A 17213-nucleotide genomic window follows, 5' to 3' on the forward strand; every position below is an offset into this window, starting at 1 on the left:
TCACTCAATTGGATTTTTTTGCCAGCATATTTCTTTTTCTCTGCAACCCACTGCTAAATTGTGCTTCCTAGCTGTTTTTTATAAAATCACTGAATCAAATCTAACTCTGATAACATCAGAGAAGGCCAGGTACCCTACACAATAAGAGGGGGTTTGAAATTTTGACTTGTCTACTTAAATATCACCAAAATCTGATCACAAGGTCAATTACGTCCCTGGGTGGGATTGAACCACCAACCTTTTGGTTAAAAGCCTTACACACTAACCAATTGCGCCACAGAGACACTTTGCAAAAGTACATACTGACAAAGGCTAATAAGCATTCATCTAGAACGTTTCCTAGAAAAACTTTAAAAAGTCAATAATCTGGAGAGTTTTTGTAAGATGTTTCTTCCATCAACCAATGAAGAAACACATTGGTACTTTCCCATAATGAGTGAGTGCTTCAGGATCTCTTGCACTTACATGTGCAGCAGAGTACTGCAATGGAAGCATGCTGGGCCCATAACCCAGAGGTAGGCAGATTGAAACTATCCTTTGCTATATGCATTTTTTTTTGTTAATTAAAGTAATCCAAAACTGGGATTTATATTTTGGCTCTTTTATTTTTACTTAAAGTACAATAACTTTTACCAATTAATTTGTTTTAATAGTATATTGACAGTATTGTTTTCTTTCAAAAATCCACTTAATTTTCTTTACCCTATTATTAAAATGGTAATTGACAAAAACAAACTACATTGTCGCCAGAAGAGCAATACAAAATGTACAAGTGATATATTAAAATCATCTTTCCAGCTTGAATTTCAATGATGCATTGGGGCAACGATTTTGTGAGAAACATCTTCACCCTTAAATAAAGATTTTCTTAATTCCTTACCTGTGTGCTAATTAGATATCACCTTGTTTTCACATTAAACAGACTTCCACATGAGAAAGCAGCAAGGATGCAGTGGCGTTAATGTTTCCTGGTGTCAACCTGTATTATTTCAGTAGACATTGAAATGAGGATGCATCTTGCTGCCTTTCCAATGAAGCAAGTTTAATTTAGTAATAGGTGAAAAACCATCCCTACAAAGGTGTTAATCAGAGACTTGGCTTTGTGGACACTTTTCAGAGAACAAATTTGTTAGCATAAAAATAAAGCCAGAAAATGAAGAGCTGTTTAATCACTCAATTGGATTTTTTTGCCAGCATATTTCTTTTTCTCTGCAACCCACTGCTAAATTGTGCTTCCTAGCTGTTTTTATAAAATCACTGAATCAAATCTAACTCTGATTACATCAGAGAAGGCCAGGTACCCTACACCATAACAGGGGGTTTGAAATTTTGACTTGTCTACTTAAAGATCACCAAAAGCTGATCACAAGGTCAATTACGTCCCTGGGTGTGATTGAACCACCAACCTTTTGGTTAGTAGCCGTACACACTAACTGATTGCGCCACAGAGACATTTTGCAGAAGTAAATACTGACAAAGGCTAATAAGCATTCATCTAAAACGTTTCCTAGAAAAACTTTAAAAAGTCAATAATCTGGAGAGTTTTTGTAAGATGTTTCTTCCATCAACCAACAAAGAAACACATTGGTACTTTCCCATGATGAGTGAGTGCTTCAGGATCTCTTGCACTTACATGTGCAGCAGAGTACAGCAATGGAAGCATGCTGGGCCCATAACCCAGAGGTAGGCAGATTGAAACTAGCCTCTGCTATATGCATTTTTTTTTGTTAATTAAAGTAATCCAAAACTGGGATTGATATTTTGCCTCTTTTATTTTTACTTAAAGTACAATAACTTTTACCAATTAATTTGTTTTAATAGTATATTGACAGTATTGTTTTCTTTCAAAAATCCACTTAATTTTCTTTACCCTATTATTAAAATGGTAATTGACAAAAACAAACTACATTGTCACCAGAAGAGCAATACAAAATGTACAAGTGATATATTAAAATCATCTTTCCAGCTTGAATTTCAATGATGCATTGGGGCAACGATTTTGTGAGAAACATCTTCACCCTTAAATAAAGATTTTCTTAATTCCTTACCTGTGTGATAATTAGATATCACCTTGTTTTCGCATTAAACAGACTTCCACATGAGAAAGCAGCAAGGATGCAGTGGCGTTAATGTTTCCTGGTGTCAACTTGTATTATTTCAGTAGACATTGAAATGAGGATGCATCTTGCTGCCTTTCCAATGAAGCAAGTTTAATTTAGTAATAGGTGAAAAACCATCCTTACAAAGGTGTTAATCAGAGACTTGGCTTTGTGGACACATTTCAGAGAACAAATTTGTTAGCATAAAAATAAAGCCAGAAAATGAAGAGCTGTTTAATCACTCAATTGGATTTTTCTGCCAGCATATTTTTTTTCTCTGCAAACCACTGCTAAATTGTGCTTCCTAGCTGTTTTTATAAAATCAATGAATCAAATCTAACTCTGATTACATCAGAGAAGGCCAGGTACCCTACACCATAAGAGGGGGTTTGAAATTTTGACTTGTCTACTTAAAGATCACCAAAATCTGATAACAAGATCAATTACATCCCTGGGTGGGATTGAACCACCAACCTTTTAGTTAATAGCCGTACACACTAACTGATTGCGCCACAGAGACACTTTACGAAAGGGCATACTGACAAAGGCTAATAAGCATTCATCTAAAACGATTCCTAGAAAAACTTTAAAAAGTCAATAATCTGGAGAGTTTTTGTAAGATGTTTCTTCCATCAACCAACAAAGAAACACATTGGTACTTTCCCATGATGAGTGAGTGCTTCAGGATCTCTTGCACTTACATGTGCAGCAGAGTACAGCAATGGAAGCATGCTGGGCTCATAACCCAGAGGTAGGCAGATTGAAACTATCCTCTGCTGTATGCTTTTTTTTTTTAATTAATGTAATCCAAAACTGGGATTGATATTTTGGCTCTTTTATTTTTACTTAAAGTACAATAACTTTTACCATTTTAATTTGTTTTAATAGTATATTGACAGTATTGTTTTCTTTCAAAAATCCACTTAATTTTCTTTACCCTATTATTAAAATGGTAATTGACAAAATCAAACTACATTGTCACCAGAAGAGCAATACAAAATGTACAAGTGATATATTAAAATCATCTTTCCAGCTTGAATTTCAATGATGCATTGGGGCAACGATTTTGTGAGAAACATCTTCACCCTTAAATAAAGATTTTCTTAATTCCTTACCTGTGTGCTAATTAGATATCACCTTGTTTTCGCATTAAACACACTTCCACATGAGAAAGCAGCAAGGATGCAGTGGCGTTAATGTTTCCTGGTGTCAACTTGTATTATTTCAGTAGACATTGAAATGAGGATGCATCTTGCTGCCTTTCCAATGAAGCAAGTTTAATTTAGTAATAGGTGAAAAACCATCCCTACAAAGGTGTTAATCAGAGACTTGGCTTTGTGGACACTTTTCAGAGAACAAATTTGTTAGCATAAAAATAAAGCCAGAAAATGAAGAGCTGTTTAATCACTCAATTGGATTTTTTTTGCCAGCATATTTTTTTTCTCTGCAACCCACTGCTAAATTGTGCTTCCTACCTGTTTTTTATAAAATCACTGAATCAAATCTAACTCTGATTACATCAGAGAAGGCCAGGTACCCTACACAATAAGAGGGGGTTTGAAATTTTGACTTGTCTACTTAAATATCACCAAAATCTGATCACAAGGTCAATTACGTTCCTGGGTGGGATTGAACCACCAACCTTTTGGTTAATAGCCTTACACACTAACCAATTGCACCACAGAGACACTTTGCAAAAGTACATACTGACAAAGGCTAATAAGCATTCATCAAGAACGTTTCCTAGAAAAACTTTAAAAAGTCAATAATCTGGAGAGTTTTTGTAAGATGTTTCTTCCATCAACCAATGAAGAAACACATTGGTACTTTCCCATGATGAGTGAGTGCTTCAGGATCTCTTGCACTTACATGTGCAGCAGAGTACTGCAATGGAAGCATGCTGGGCCCATAACCCAGAGATAGGCAGATTGAAACTATCCTTTGCTATATGCATTTTTTTTGTTAATTAAAGTAATCCAAAACTGGGATTGATATTTTTGCTCTTTTATTTTTACTTAAAGTACAATAACTTTTACCATTTTAATTTGTTTTAATAGTATATTGACAGTATTGTTTTCTTTCAAAAATCCACTTAATTTTCTTTACCCTATTATTAAAATGGTAATTGACAAAAACAAACTACATTGTCACCAGAAGAGCAATATAAAATGTACAAGTGATATATTAAAATCATCTTTCCAGCTTGAATTTCAATGATGCATTGGGGCAACGATTTTGTGAGAAACATCTTCACCCTTAAATAAAGATTTTCTTAATTCCTTACCTGTGTGCTAATTAGATATCACCTTGTTTTCACATTAAACAGACTTCCACATGAGAAAGCAGCAAGGATGCAGTGGCGTTAATGTTTCCTGGTGTCAAACTGTATTATTTCAGTAGACATTGAAATGAGGATGCATCTTGCTGCCTTTCCAATGAAGCAAGTTTAATTTAGTAATAGGTGAAAAACCATCCCTACAAAGGTGTTAATCAGAGACTTGGCTTTGTGGACACTTTTCAGAGAACAAATTTGTTAGCATAAAAATAAACCAGAAAATGAAGAGCTGTTTAATCACTCAATTGGATTTTTTTGCCAGCATATTTTTTTTCTCTGCAACCAACTGCTAAATTGTGCTTCCTAGCTGTTTTTTATAAAATCACTGAATCAAATCTAACTCTGATAACATCAGAGAAGGCCAGGTACCCTACACAATAAGAGGGGGTTTGAAATTTTGACTTGTCTACTTAAATATCACCAAAATCTGATCACAAGGTCAATTACGTCCCTGGGTGGGATTGAACCACCAACCTTTTGGTTAATAGCCTTACACACTAACCAATTGCGCCACAGAGACACTTTGCAAAAGTACATACTGACAAAGGCTAATAAGCATTCATCTAAAACGTTTCCTAGAAAAACTTTAAAAAGTCAATAATCTGGAGAGTTTTTGTAAGATGTTTCTTCCATCAACCAACAAAGAAACACATTGGTACTTTCCCATGATGAGTGAGTGCTTCAGGATCTCTTGCACTTACATGTGCAGCAGAGTACAGCAATGGAAGCATGCTGGGCCCATAACCCAGAGGTAGGCAGATTGAAACTATCCTCTGCTATATGCATTTTTTTTGTTAATTAAAGTAATCCAAAACTGGGATTGATATTTTGCCTCTTTTATTTTTACTTAAAGTACAATAACTTTTACCAATTAATTTGTTTTAATAGTATATTGACAGTATTGTTTTCTTTCAAAAATCCACTTAATTTTCTTTACCCTATTATTAAAATGGTAATTGACAAAAACAAACTACATTGTCACCAGAAGAGCAATACAAAATGTACAAGTGATATATTAAAATCATCTTTCCAGCTTGAATTTCAATGATGCATTGGGGCAACGATTTTGTGAGAAACATCTTCACCCTTAAATAAAGATTTTCTTAATTCCTTGCTTGTGTGCTAATTAGATATCACCTTGTTTTCACATTAAACAGACTTCCACATGAGAAAGCAGCAAGGATGCTGTGGCGTTAATGTTTCCTGGTGTCAACCTGTATTATTTCAGTAGACATTGAAATGAGGATGCATCTTGCTGCCTTTCCAATGAAGCAAGTTTAATTTAGTAATAGGTGAAAAACCATCCCTACAAAGGTGTTAATCAGAGACTTGGCTTTGTGGACACTTTTCAGAGAACAAATTTGTTAGCATAAAAATAAAGCCAGAAATGAAGAGCTGTTTAATCACTCAATTGGATTTTTTTGCCAGCATATTTCTTTTTCTCTGCAACCCACTGCTAAATTGTGCTTCCTAGCTGTTTTTATAAAATCACTGAATCAAATCTAACTCTGATTACATCAGAGAAGGCCAGGTACCCTACACCATAACAGGGGGTTTGAAATTTTGACTTGTCTACTTAAAGATCACCAAAATCTGATCACAAGGTCAATTACGTCCCTGGGTGTGATTGAACCACCAACCTTTTGGTTAGTAGCCGTACACACTAACTGATTGCGCCACAGAGACACTTTGCAGAAGTAAATACTGACAAAGGCTAATAAGCATTCATCTAAAACGTTTCCTAGAAAAACTTTAAAAAGTCAATAATCTGGAGAGTTTTAGTAAGATGTTTCTTCCATCAACCAACAAAGAAACACATTGGTACTTTCCCATGATGAGTGAGTGCTTCAGGATCTCTTGCACTTACATGTGCAGCAGAGTACAGCAATGGAAGCATGCTGGGCCCATAACCCAGAGGTAGGCAGATTGAAACTATCCTCTGCTATATGCATTTTTTTTTTGTTAATTAAAGTAATCCAAAACTGGGATTGATATTTTGCATCTTTTATTTTTACTTAAAGTACAATAACTTTTACCAATTAATTTGTTTTAATAGTATATTGACAGTATTGTTTTCTTTCAAAAATCCACTTAATTTTCTTTACCCTATTATTAAAATGGTAATTGACAAAAACAAACTACATTGTCACCAGAAGAGCAATACAAAATGTACAAGTGATTTATTAAAATTATCTTTCCAGCTTGAATTTCAATGATGCATTGGGGCAACGATTTTGTGAGAAACATCTTCACCCTTAAATAAAGATTTTCTTAATTCCTTACCTGTGTGCTAATTAGATATCACCTTGTTTTCACATTAAACAGACTTCCACATGAGAAATCAGCAAGGATGCAGTGGCGTTAATGTTTCCTGGTGTCAACCTGTATTATTTCAGTAGACATTGAAATGAGGATGCATCTTGCTGCCTTTCCAATGAAGCAAGTTTAATTTAGTAATAGGTGAAAAACCATCCCTACAAAGGTGTTAATCAGAGACTTGGCTTTGTGGACACTTTTCAGAGAACAAATTTGTTAGCATAAAAATAAAGCCAGAAAATGAAGAGCTGTTTAATCACTCAATTGGATTTTTTTGCCAGCATATTTCTTTTTCTCTGCAACCCACTGCTAAATTGTGCTTCCTAGCTGTTTTTATAAAATCACTGAATCAAATCTAACTCTGATTACATCAGAGAAGGCCAGGTACCCTACACCATAACAGGGGGTTTGAAATTTTGACTTGTCTACTTAAAGATCACCAAAATCTGATCACAAGGTCAATTACGTCCCTGGGTGAGATTGAACCACCAACCTTTTGGTTAGTAGCCATACACACTAACTGATTGCGCCACAGAGACACTTTGCAGAAGGAAATACTGACAAAGGCTAATAAGCATTCATCTAAAACGTTTCCTAGAAAAACTTTAAAAAGTCAATAATCTGGAGAGTTTTTGTAAGATGTTTCTTCCATCAACCAACAAAGAAACACATTGGTACTTTCCCATGATGAGTGAGTGCTTCAGGATCTCTTGCACTTACATGTGCAGCAGAGTACAGCAATGGAAGCATGCTGGGCCCATAACCCAGAGGTAGGCAGATTGAAACTATCCTCTGCTATATGCATTTTTTTTGTTAATTAAAGTAATCCAAAACTGGGATTGATATTTTGCCTCTTTTATTTTTACTTAAAGTACAATAACTTTTACCAATTAATTTGTTTTAATAGTATATTGACAGTATTGTTTTCTTTCAAAAATCCACTTAATTTTCTTTACCCTATTATTAAAATGGTAATTGACAAAAACAAACTACATTGTCACCAGAAGAGCAATACAAAATGTACAAGTGATATATTAAAATCATCTTTCCAGCTTGAATTTCAATGATGCATTGGGGCAACGATTTTGTGAGAAACATCTTCACCCTTAAATAAAGATTTTCTTAATTCCTTGCTTGTGTGCTAATTAGATATCACCTTGTTTTCACATTAAACAGACTTCCACATGAGAAAGCAGCAAGGATGCAGTGGCGTTAATGTTTCCTGGTGTCAACCTGTATTATTTCAGTAGACATTGAAATGAGGATGCATCTTGCTGCCTTTCCAATGAAGCAAGTTTAATTTAGTAATAGGTGAAAAACCATCCCTACAAAGGTGTTAATCAGAGACTTGGCTTTGTGGACACTTTTCAGAGAACAAATTTGTTAGCATAAAAATAAAGCCAGAAATGAAGAGCTGTTTAATCACTCAATTGGATTTTTTTGCCAGCATATTTCTTTTTCTCTGCAACCCACTGCTAAATTGTGCTTCCTAGCTGTTTTTATAAAATCACTGAATCAAATCTAACTCTGATTACATCAGAGAAGGCCAGGTACCCTACACCATAACAGGGGGTTTGAAATTTTGACTTGTCTACTTAAAGATCACCAAAATCTGATCACAAGGTCAATTACGTCCCTGGGTGTGATTGAACCACCAACCTTTTGGTTAGTAGACGCACACACTAACTGATTGCGCCACAGAGACACTTTGCAGAAGTAAATACTGACAAAGGCTAATAAGCATTCATCTAAAACGTTTCCTAGAAAAACTTTAAAAAGTCAATAATCTGGAGAGTTTTAGTAAGATGTTTCTTCCATCAACCAACAAAGAAACACATTGGTACTTTCCCATGATGAGTGAGTGCTTCAGGATCTCTTGCACTTACATGTGCAGCAGAGTACAGCAATGGAAGCATGCTGGGCCCATAACCCAGAGGTAGGCAGATTGAAACTATCCTCTGCTATATGCATTTTTTTTTTGTTAATTAAAGTAATCCAAAACTGGGATTGATATTTTGCATCTTTTATTTTTACTTAAAGTACAATAACTTTTACCAATTAATTTGTTTTAATAGTATATTGACAGTATTGTTTTCTTTCAAAAATCCACTTAATTTTCTTTACCCTATTATTAAAATGGTAATTGACAAAAACAAACTACATTGTCACCAGAAGAGCAATACAAAATGTACAAGTGATTTATTAAAATCATCTTTCCAGCTTGAATTTCAATGATGCATTGGGGCAACGATTTTGTGAGAAACATCTTCACCCTTAAATAAAGATTTTCTTAATTCCTTGCTTGTGTGCTAATTAGATATCACCTTGTTTTCACATTAAACAGACTTCCACATGAGAAAGCAGCAAGGATGCAGTGGCGTTAATGTTTTTCTGGTGTCAACTTGTATTATTTCAGTAGACATTGAAATGAGGATGCATCTTGCTGCCTTTCCAATGAAGCAAGTTTAATTTAGTAATATGTGAAAAACCATCCCTACAAAGGTGTTAATCAGAGACTTGGCTTTGTGGACACTTTTCAGAGAACAAATTTGTTAGCATAAAAATAAAGCCAGAAATGAAGAGCTGTTTAATCACTCAATTGGATTTTTTTGCCAGCATATTTCTTTTTCTCTGCAACCCACTGCTAAATTGTGCTTCCTAGCTGTTTTTATAAAATCACTGAATCAAATCTAACTCTGATTACATCAGAGAAGGCTAGGTACCCTACACAATAAGAGGGGGTTTGAAATTTTGACTTGTCTACTTAAATATCACCAAAATCTGATCACAAGGTCAATTACGTCCCTGGGTAGGATTTAACCACCAACCTTTTGGTTAATAGCCATACACACTAACCAATTGCGCCACAGAGACACTTTGCAAAAATTACATACTGACAAAGGCTAATAAGCATTCATCTAGAACGTTTCCTAGAAAAACTTTAAAAAGTCAATAATATGGAGAGTTTTTGTAAGATGTTTCTTCCATCAACCAACAAAGAAACACATTGGTACTTTCCCATGATGAGTGAGTGCTTCAGGATCTCTTGCACTTACATGTGCAGCAGAGTACTGCAATGGAAGCATGCTGGGCCCATAACCCAGAGGTAGGCAGATTGAAACTATCCTTTGCTATATGCATTTTTTTTGTTAATTAAAGTAATCCAAAACTGGGATGGATATTTTTGCTCTTTTATTTTTACTTAAAGTACAATAACTTTTACCATTTTAATTTGTTTTAATAGTATATTGACAGTATTGTTTTCTTTCAAAAATCCACTTAATTTTCTTTACCCTATTATTAAAATGGTAATTGACAAAAACAAACTACATTGTCACCAGAAGAGCAATACAAAATGTACAAGTGATATATTAAAATCATCTTTCCAGGTTGAATTTCAATGATGCATTGGGGCAACGATTTTGTGAGAAACATCTTCACCCTTAAATAAAGATTTTCTTAATTCCTTACCTGTGTGCTAATTAGATATCACCTTGTTTTCACATTAAACAGACTTCCACATGAGAAAGCAGCAAGGATGCAGTGGCGTTAATGTTTCCTGGTGTCAACCTGTATTATTTCAGTAGACATTGAAATGAGGATGCATCTTGCTTCCTTTCCAATGAAGCAAGTTTAATTTAGTAATAGGTGAAAAACCATCCCTACAAAGGTGTTAATCAGAGACTTGGCTTTGTGGACACTTTTCAGAGAACAAATTTGTTAGCATAAAAATAAAGCCAGAAAATGAAGAGCTGTTTAATCACTCAATTGGATTTTTTTGCCAGCATATTTCTTTTTCTCTGCAACCCACTGCTAAATTGTGCTTCCTAGCTGTTTTTATAAAATCACTGAATCAAATCTAACTCTGATTACATCAGAGAAGGCCAGGTACCCTACACCATAACAGGGGGTTTGAAATTTTGACTTGTCTACTTAAAGATCACCAAAATCTGATCACAAGGTCAATTACGTCCCTGGGTGAGATTGAACCACCAACCTTTTGGTTAGTAGCCGTACACACTAACTGATTGCGCCACAGAGACACTTTGCAGAAGGAAATACTGACAAAGGCTAATAAGCATTCATCTAAAACGTTTCCTAGAAAAACTTTAAAAAGTCAATAATCTGGAGAGTTTTTGTAAGATGTTTCTTCCATCAACCAACAAAGAAACACATTGGTACTTTCCCATGATGAGTGAGTGCTTCAGGATCTCTTGCACTTACATGTGCAGCAGAGTACAGCAATGGAAGCATGCTGGGCCCATAACCCAGAGGTAGGCAGATTGAAACTATCCTCTGCTATATGCATTTTTTTTGTTAATTAAAGTAATCCAAAACTGGGATTGATATTTTGCCTCTTTTATTTTTACTTAAAGTACAATAACTTTTACCAATTAATTTGTTTTAATAGTATATTGACAGTATTGTTTTCTTTCAAAAATCCACTTAATTTTCTTTACCCTATTATTAAAATGGTAATTGACAAAAACAAACTACATTGTCACCAGAAGAGCAATACAAAATGTACAAGTGATATATTAAAATCATCTTTCCAGCTTGAATTTCAATGATGCATTGGGGCAACGATTTTGTGAGAAACATCTTCACCCTTAAATAAAGATTTTCTTAATTCCTTGCTTGTGTGCTAATTAGATATCACCTTGTTTTCACATTAAACAGACTTCCACATGAGAAAGCAGCAAGGATGCAGTGGCGTTAATGTTTCCTGGTGTCAACCTGTATTATTTCAGTAGACATTGAAATGAGGATGCATCTTGCTGCCTTTCCAATGAAGCAAGTTTAATTTAGTAATAGGTGAAAAACCATCCCTACAAAGGTGTTAATCAGAGACTTGGCTTTGTGGACACTTTTCAGAGAACAAATTTGTTAGCATAAAAATAAAGCCAGAAATGAAGAGCTGTTTAATCACTCAATTGGATTTTTTTGCCAGCATATTTCTTTTTCTCTGCAACCCACTGCTAAATTGTGCTTCCTAGCTGTTTTTATAAAATCACTGAATCAAATCTAACTCTGATTACATCAGAGAAGGCCAGGTACCCTACACCATAACAGGGGGTTTGAAATTTTGACTTGTCTACTTAAAGATCACCAAAATCTGATCACAAGGTCAATTACGTCCCTGGGTGTGATTGAACCACCAACCTTTTGGTTAGTAGCCGTACACACTAACTGATTGCGCCACAGAGACACTTTGCAGAAGTAAATACTGACAAAGGCTAATAAGCATTCATCTAAAACGTTTCCTAGAAAAACTTTAAAAAGTCAATAATCTGGAGAGTTTTAGTAAGATGTTTCTTCCATCAACCAACAAAGAAACACATTGGTACTTTCCCATGATGAGTGAGTGCTTCAGGATCTCTTGCACTTACATGTGCAGCAGAGTACAGCAATGGATGCATGCTGGGCCCATAACCCAGAGGTAGGCAGATTGAAACTATCCTCTGCTATATGCATTTTTTTTTGTTAATTAAAGTAATCCAAAACTGGGATTGATATTTTGCATCTTTTATTTTTACTTAAAGTACAATAACTTTTACCAATTAATTTGTTTTAATAGTATATTGACAGTATTGTTTTCTTTCAAAAATCCACTTAATTTTCTTTACCCTATTATTAAAATGGTAATTGACAAAAACAAACTACATTGTCACCAGAAGAGCAATACAAAATGTACAAGTGATATATTAAAATCATCTTTCCAGGTTGAATTTCAATGATGCATTGGGGCAACGATTTTGTGAGAAACATCTTCACCCTAAATAAAGATTTTCTTAATTCCTTACCTGTGTGCTAATTAGATATCACCTTGTTTTCACATTAAACAGACTTCCACATGAGAAAGCAGCAAGGATGCAGTGGCGTTAATGTTTCCTGGTGTCAACCTGTATTATTTCAGTAGACATTGAAATGAGGATGCATCTTGCTGCCTTTCCAATGAAGCAAGTTTAATTTAGTAATAGGTGAAAAACCATCCTTACAAAGGTGTTAATCAGAGACTTGGCTTTGTGGACACTTTTCAGAGAACAAATTTGTTAGCATAAAAATAAAGCCAGAAAATGAAGAGCTGTTTAATCACTCAATTGGATTTTTCTGCCAGCATATTTTTTTTCTCTGCAACCTACTGCTAAATTGTGCTTCCTAGCTGTTTTTATAAAATCACTGAATCAAATCTAACTCTGATTACATCAGGGAAGGACAGGTACCCACACCATAACAGGGGGTTTTAAATTTTGACTTGTCTACTTAAATATCACCAAAATCTGATCACAAGGTCAATTACATCCCTGGGTGGGATTGAACCACCAACCTTTTGGTTAATAGCCGAACACACTAACCGATTGCGCCACAGAGACACTTTGCAAAATGTTCATACTGACAAAGGCTAATAAGCATTCATCTAGAACGTTTCCTAGAAAAACTTTAAAAAGTCAATAATCTGGAGAGTTTTTGTAAGATGTTTCTTCCATCAACCAACGAAGAAACACATTGGTACTTTCCCATGATGAGTGAGTGCTTCAGGATCTCTTGCACTTACATGTGCAGCAGAGTACTGCAATGGAAGCATGCTGGGCCGATAACCCAGAGGTAGGCAGATTGAAACTATCCTCTGCTATATGCATTTTTTTTTAATTAAAGTAATCCAAAATTGGGATTGATATTTTAGCTCTTTTATTTTTACTTAAAGTACAATAACTTTTACCATTTTAATTTGTTTAATAGTATATTGACAGTATTGTTTTCTTTCAAAAATCCACTTAATTTTCTTTACCCTATTATTAAAATGGTAATTGACAAAAAGAAACTACATTGTCACCAGAAGAGCAATACAAAATGTACAAGTGATATATTAAAATCATCTTTCCAGCTTGAATTTCAATGATGCATTGGGGCAACGATTTTGTGAGAAACATCTTCACCCTTAAATAAAGATTTTCTTAATTCCTTACCTGTGTGCTAATTAGATATCACCTTGTTTTCACATTAAACAGACTTCCACATGAGAAAGCAGCAAGGATGCAGTGGCGTTAATGTTTCCTGGTGTCAACCTGTATTATTTCAGTAGATATTGAAATGAAGATGCATCTTGCTGCCTTTCCAATGAAGCAAGTTTAATTTAGTAATAGGTGAAAAACCATCCCTACAAAGGTGTTAATCAGATACTTGGCTTTGTGGACACTTTTCAGAGAACAAATTTGTTAGCATAAAAATAAAGCCAGAAAATGAAGAGCTGTTTAATCACTCAATTGGATTTTTTTGCCAGCATATTTCTTTTTCTCTGCAACCCACTGCTAAATTGTGCTTCCTAGCTGTTTTTTTTTTAAAAAATCACTTAATCAAATATAACTCTGATTACATCAGAGAAGGTCAGGTACCCTACACCACAAGAGGGGGTTTGAAATTTTGACTTGTCTACTTAAAGATCACCAAAATCTGATAACAAGGTAAATTACGTCCCTGGGTGGTATTGAACCACCAACCTTTTGGATAATAACCGAACACGCTAACTGATTGCGCCACAGTGACACTTTGCAAACGTACATTCTGACAAACGCTAATAAGCATTCATCTAGAACGTTTCCTAGAAAAACTTTAAAAAGTCAATAATCTGGAGAGTTTTTGTAAGATGTTTCTTCCATCAATCAACGAAGAACATTCAAGCTGATTTCTTGCAGCAGCTGGGCACTGTAACAGCTCCAGAGCTGCTCTGTAAGGCAACTAAAAGGGTGTGGGCCCTGCAGCACTACCTGTAGTTCGCATTGTGCGTTGGAAGGCACAAAGTAAGCAGACGGGAGAAGTCAGGATAGTGCGCAAGGGCATAGAATGGAGCGGCTCAAGAAAAGAGAAGTGGAAACAGACAGCAAACTAGGCTGGAGAGAGACCTGAGACAAAGAGATCTGAATTATACGAGAGCCGACCAGGGGAAACACAAATTATGCAGTCGAGTTTCCCACATTTGGGGAAATCGCTGGAGCAGCACACACAGAGTGCAATGGGTGAGCCTTGCCCTGGGAGAAGCACCTTCATGATCATAGTATCTCACCTGGCAGGTAAGTAGGAGTTGGGCAAGAGCTGAGGAGGGTCGCTGCTCGGGCACCCCCCTGTCAAGTGAAGGAGATCCAACTGAGGCAGCACAAGAGAACTCTCGAAAGAAGAACAAGGCTAGAGGAAGATCTGAGACACAGAAATCTGGCTTTTACCAGAGCTGACCAGAGGAAAGCACAAACACAGTCCCCCACTACCACAAATAATGCAGTCGAGTTTCCCACATTTGGGGAAATCACAGGGGTCAGCATACCCAGAATGCAATGAATGAACCTCACCCTGGGAGAACAATCTTCATGACCATGGTATCTCCTATGCAAAATAAGTATGATTTGGGATAGGGCTGGGGAGGGCCGCTGCTCAGGCACATCTCTGTCAAGTAAAGGAGATTCAACTGAGGCAGCACAAGGGAACTCTCATCTGGGGACAACAACTGCAGGGAGAACACATATTTTCAGATGAACATGGGAGGGCAGAAGGCTGCCTAATACTGAAGCACCCCCAAACAACAAACCAAATGCAACAACTAGTACAAGCATTCCTGGGGGAAGGCCTGCAGCAGATGGATTTGCATATGGTGATGTCATCCAAGCAGTGGGTCAAAGTTGGCTTCAACCCTCGTCTGCATATGAAAAGAGAAAAGGGGCGTGCAGGGCATGGCGGCCTTTTGCGGTGCTTGGATGACCCCTAGTTCGCATTAAACACCTCCACCCTACTTCGGTGTGGGGCTCATGTTGGCTATGCCCCAGCCCCTGAAGCATTCAAGCTGATTACTTGCAGCAGCTGGGCACTGTAATAGCTCCAGAGCTGCTCTGTAAGGCAAGTAAAAGGGTGTGGGCCCTGCAGCACTACCTGTAGTTCGCATTGTGCGTTGGAAAGCACAAAGTAAGCAGATGGGAGAAGTCAAGATAGTGCGCAAGGGCATAGAAGGTAGCGGCTCAAGAAAAGAGAAGTTGAAACAGACAGCAAACTAGGCTGGAGAGAGACCTGAGACAAACAGATCTGAATTATACGAGAGCTGACCAGGGGAAACACAAATTATGCAGTCAAGTTTCCCACATTTGGAGAAATCGCAGGAGCAGCACACCCAGAGTGCAATGGGTGAGCCTTGCCCTGGGAGAAGCACCTTCATGATCATAGTATCTCACCTGGCAGGTAAGTAGGAGTTGGGCTTGAGCTGGGGAGGGTCGATGCTCGGGCACCCCCCTGTCAAGTGAAGGAGATCCAACTGAGGCAGCACAAGGGAACTCTCGAAAGAAGAACAAGGCTAGAGGAAGATCTGAGACAAATAAATCTGACTTTTACCAGAGCTGACCAGAGGAAAGCACAAACACAGTCCCCCACTACCACAAATAATGCAGTCGAGTTTCCCACATTTGGGGAAATCATAGGAGTCAGCATACCCAGAATGCAATGAATGAACCTCACCCTGGGAGAACAATCTTCATGACCATGGTATCTCCTATGCAAAATAAGTATGATTTGGGATAGAGCTGGGGAGGGCCGCTGCTCAGGCACATCTCTGTCAAGTAAAGGAGATTCAACTGAGGCAGCACAAGGGAACTCTCATCTGGGGACAACAACTGCTGGGAGAACACATATTTTCAGATGAACATGGGAGGGCAGAAGGCTGCCTAATACTGAAGCACCCCCAAACAACAAACCAAATGCAACAACTAGTACAAGCATTCCTGGGGGAAGGCCTACAGCAGATGGATTTGCATATGGTGATGTCATCCAAGCAGTGGGTCAAAGTTGGCTTCAACCCTCGTCTGCATATGAAAAGAAAAAAGGGATGTGCAGGGCATGGCGTCCTTTTGTGGCGCTTGGATGACCCCTAATTCACATTAAACATCTCCACCCTCCTTCGGTGTGGGGCTCATGTTGGCTATGCCCCAGCCCCTGAAGCATTCAAGATGATTTCTTGCAGCAGCTGGGCACTGTAACAGCTCCAGAGCTGTTCTGTAAAGCATGTAAAAGGGTGTGGGCCCTGCAGCACTACCTGTAGTATGCATTGTGCGTTGGAAGGCACAAAGTAAGCAGACGGGAGAGGTCAGGATAGTGCGCAAGGGCATAGAAGGGAGCGGCTCAAGAAAAGAGAAGTGGAAACAGACAGCAAACTAGGCTGGAGAAAGACCTGAGACAAAGAGATCTGAATTATACGAGAGCCGACCAGAGGAAACACAAATTATGCAGTCAAGTTTCCCACATTTGGGGAAATCGCAGGAGCAGCACACCCAGAGTGCAATGGGTGAGCCTTGCCCTGGGAGAAGCACCTTCCTGATCATAGTATCTCACCTGGCAGGTAAGTAGGAGTTGGGCTAGAGCTGGGGAGGGTCGCTGCTCGGGCACCCCCCTGTCAAGTGAAGGAGATCCAACTGAGGCAGCACAAGGGAACT

The 17213-nt window shown here is 37.3% G+C and overlaps 5 non-coding genes across 5 annotated transcripts; all 5 read right to left on the reverse strand.

Moving 5' to 3' along the window:
- Positions 1-14664: 14664 nt before the first annotated feature.
- On the reverse strand, positions 14665-14827 carry LOC135020286 (U1 spliceosomal RNA). Its single transcript, XR_010217729.1, has one exon. It is a non-coding gene; the product is annotated as a U1 spliceosomal RNA (small nuclear RNA).
- A 152-nt stretch (positions 14828-14979) lies between these two features.
- Positions 14980-15143, reverse strand: LOC135020324 (U1 spliceosomal RNA). Its single transcript, XR_010217761.1, has one exon. It is a non-coding gene; the product is annotated as a U1 spliceosomal RNA (small nuclear RNA).
- Positions 15144-15814: 671 nt separating this feature from the next.
- Positions 15815-15977, reverse strand: LOC135020284 (U1 spliceosomal RNA). The gene has a single exon (XR_010217727.1). It is a non-coding gene; the product is annotated as a U1 spliceosomal RNA (small nuclear RNA).
- A 152-nt stretch (positions 15978-16129) lies between these two features.
- Positions 16130-16293, reverse strand: LOC135020337 (U1 spliceosomal RNA). The gene has a single exon (XR_010217773.1). It is a non-coding gene; the product is annotated as a U1 spliceosomal RNA (small nuclear RNA).
- Positions 16294-16964: 671 nt separating this feature from the next.
- LOC135020268 (U1 spliceosomal RNA) lies at positions 16965-17127 on the reverse strand. Its single transcript, XR_010217711.1, has one exon. It is a non-coding gene; the product is annotated as a U1 spliceosomal RNA (small nuclear RNA).
- Positions 17128-17213: the final 86 nt, after the last annotated feature.

The sequence above is a fragment of the Pseudophryne corroboree genome, unplaced genomic scaffold (genome assembly GCF_028390025.1).
Source record: "Pseudophryne corroboree isolate aPseCor3 unplaced genomic scaffold, aPseCor3.hap2 scaffold_346, whole genome shotgun sequence".
NCBI lineage: Eukaryota > Metazoa > Chordata > Amphibia > Anura > Myobatrachidae > Pseudophryne > Pseudophryne corroboree.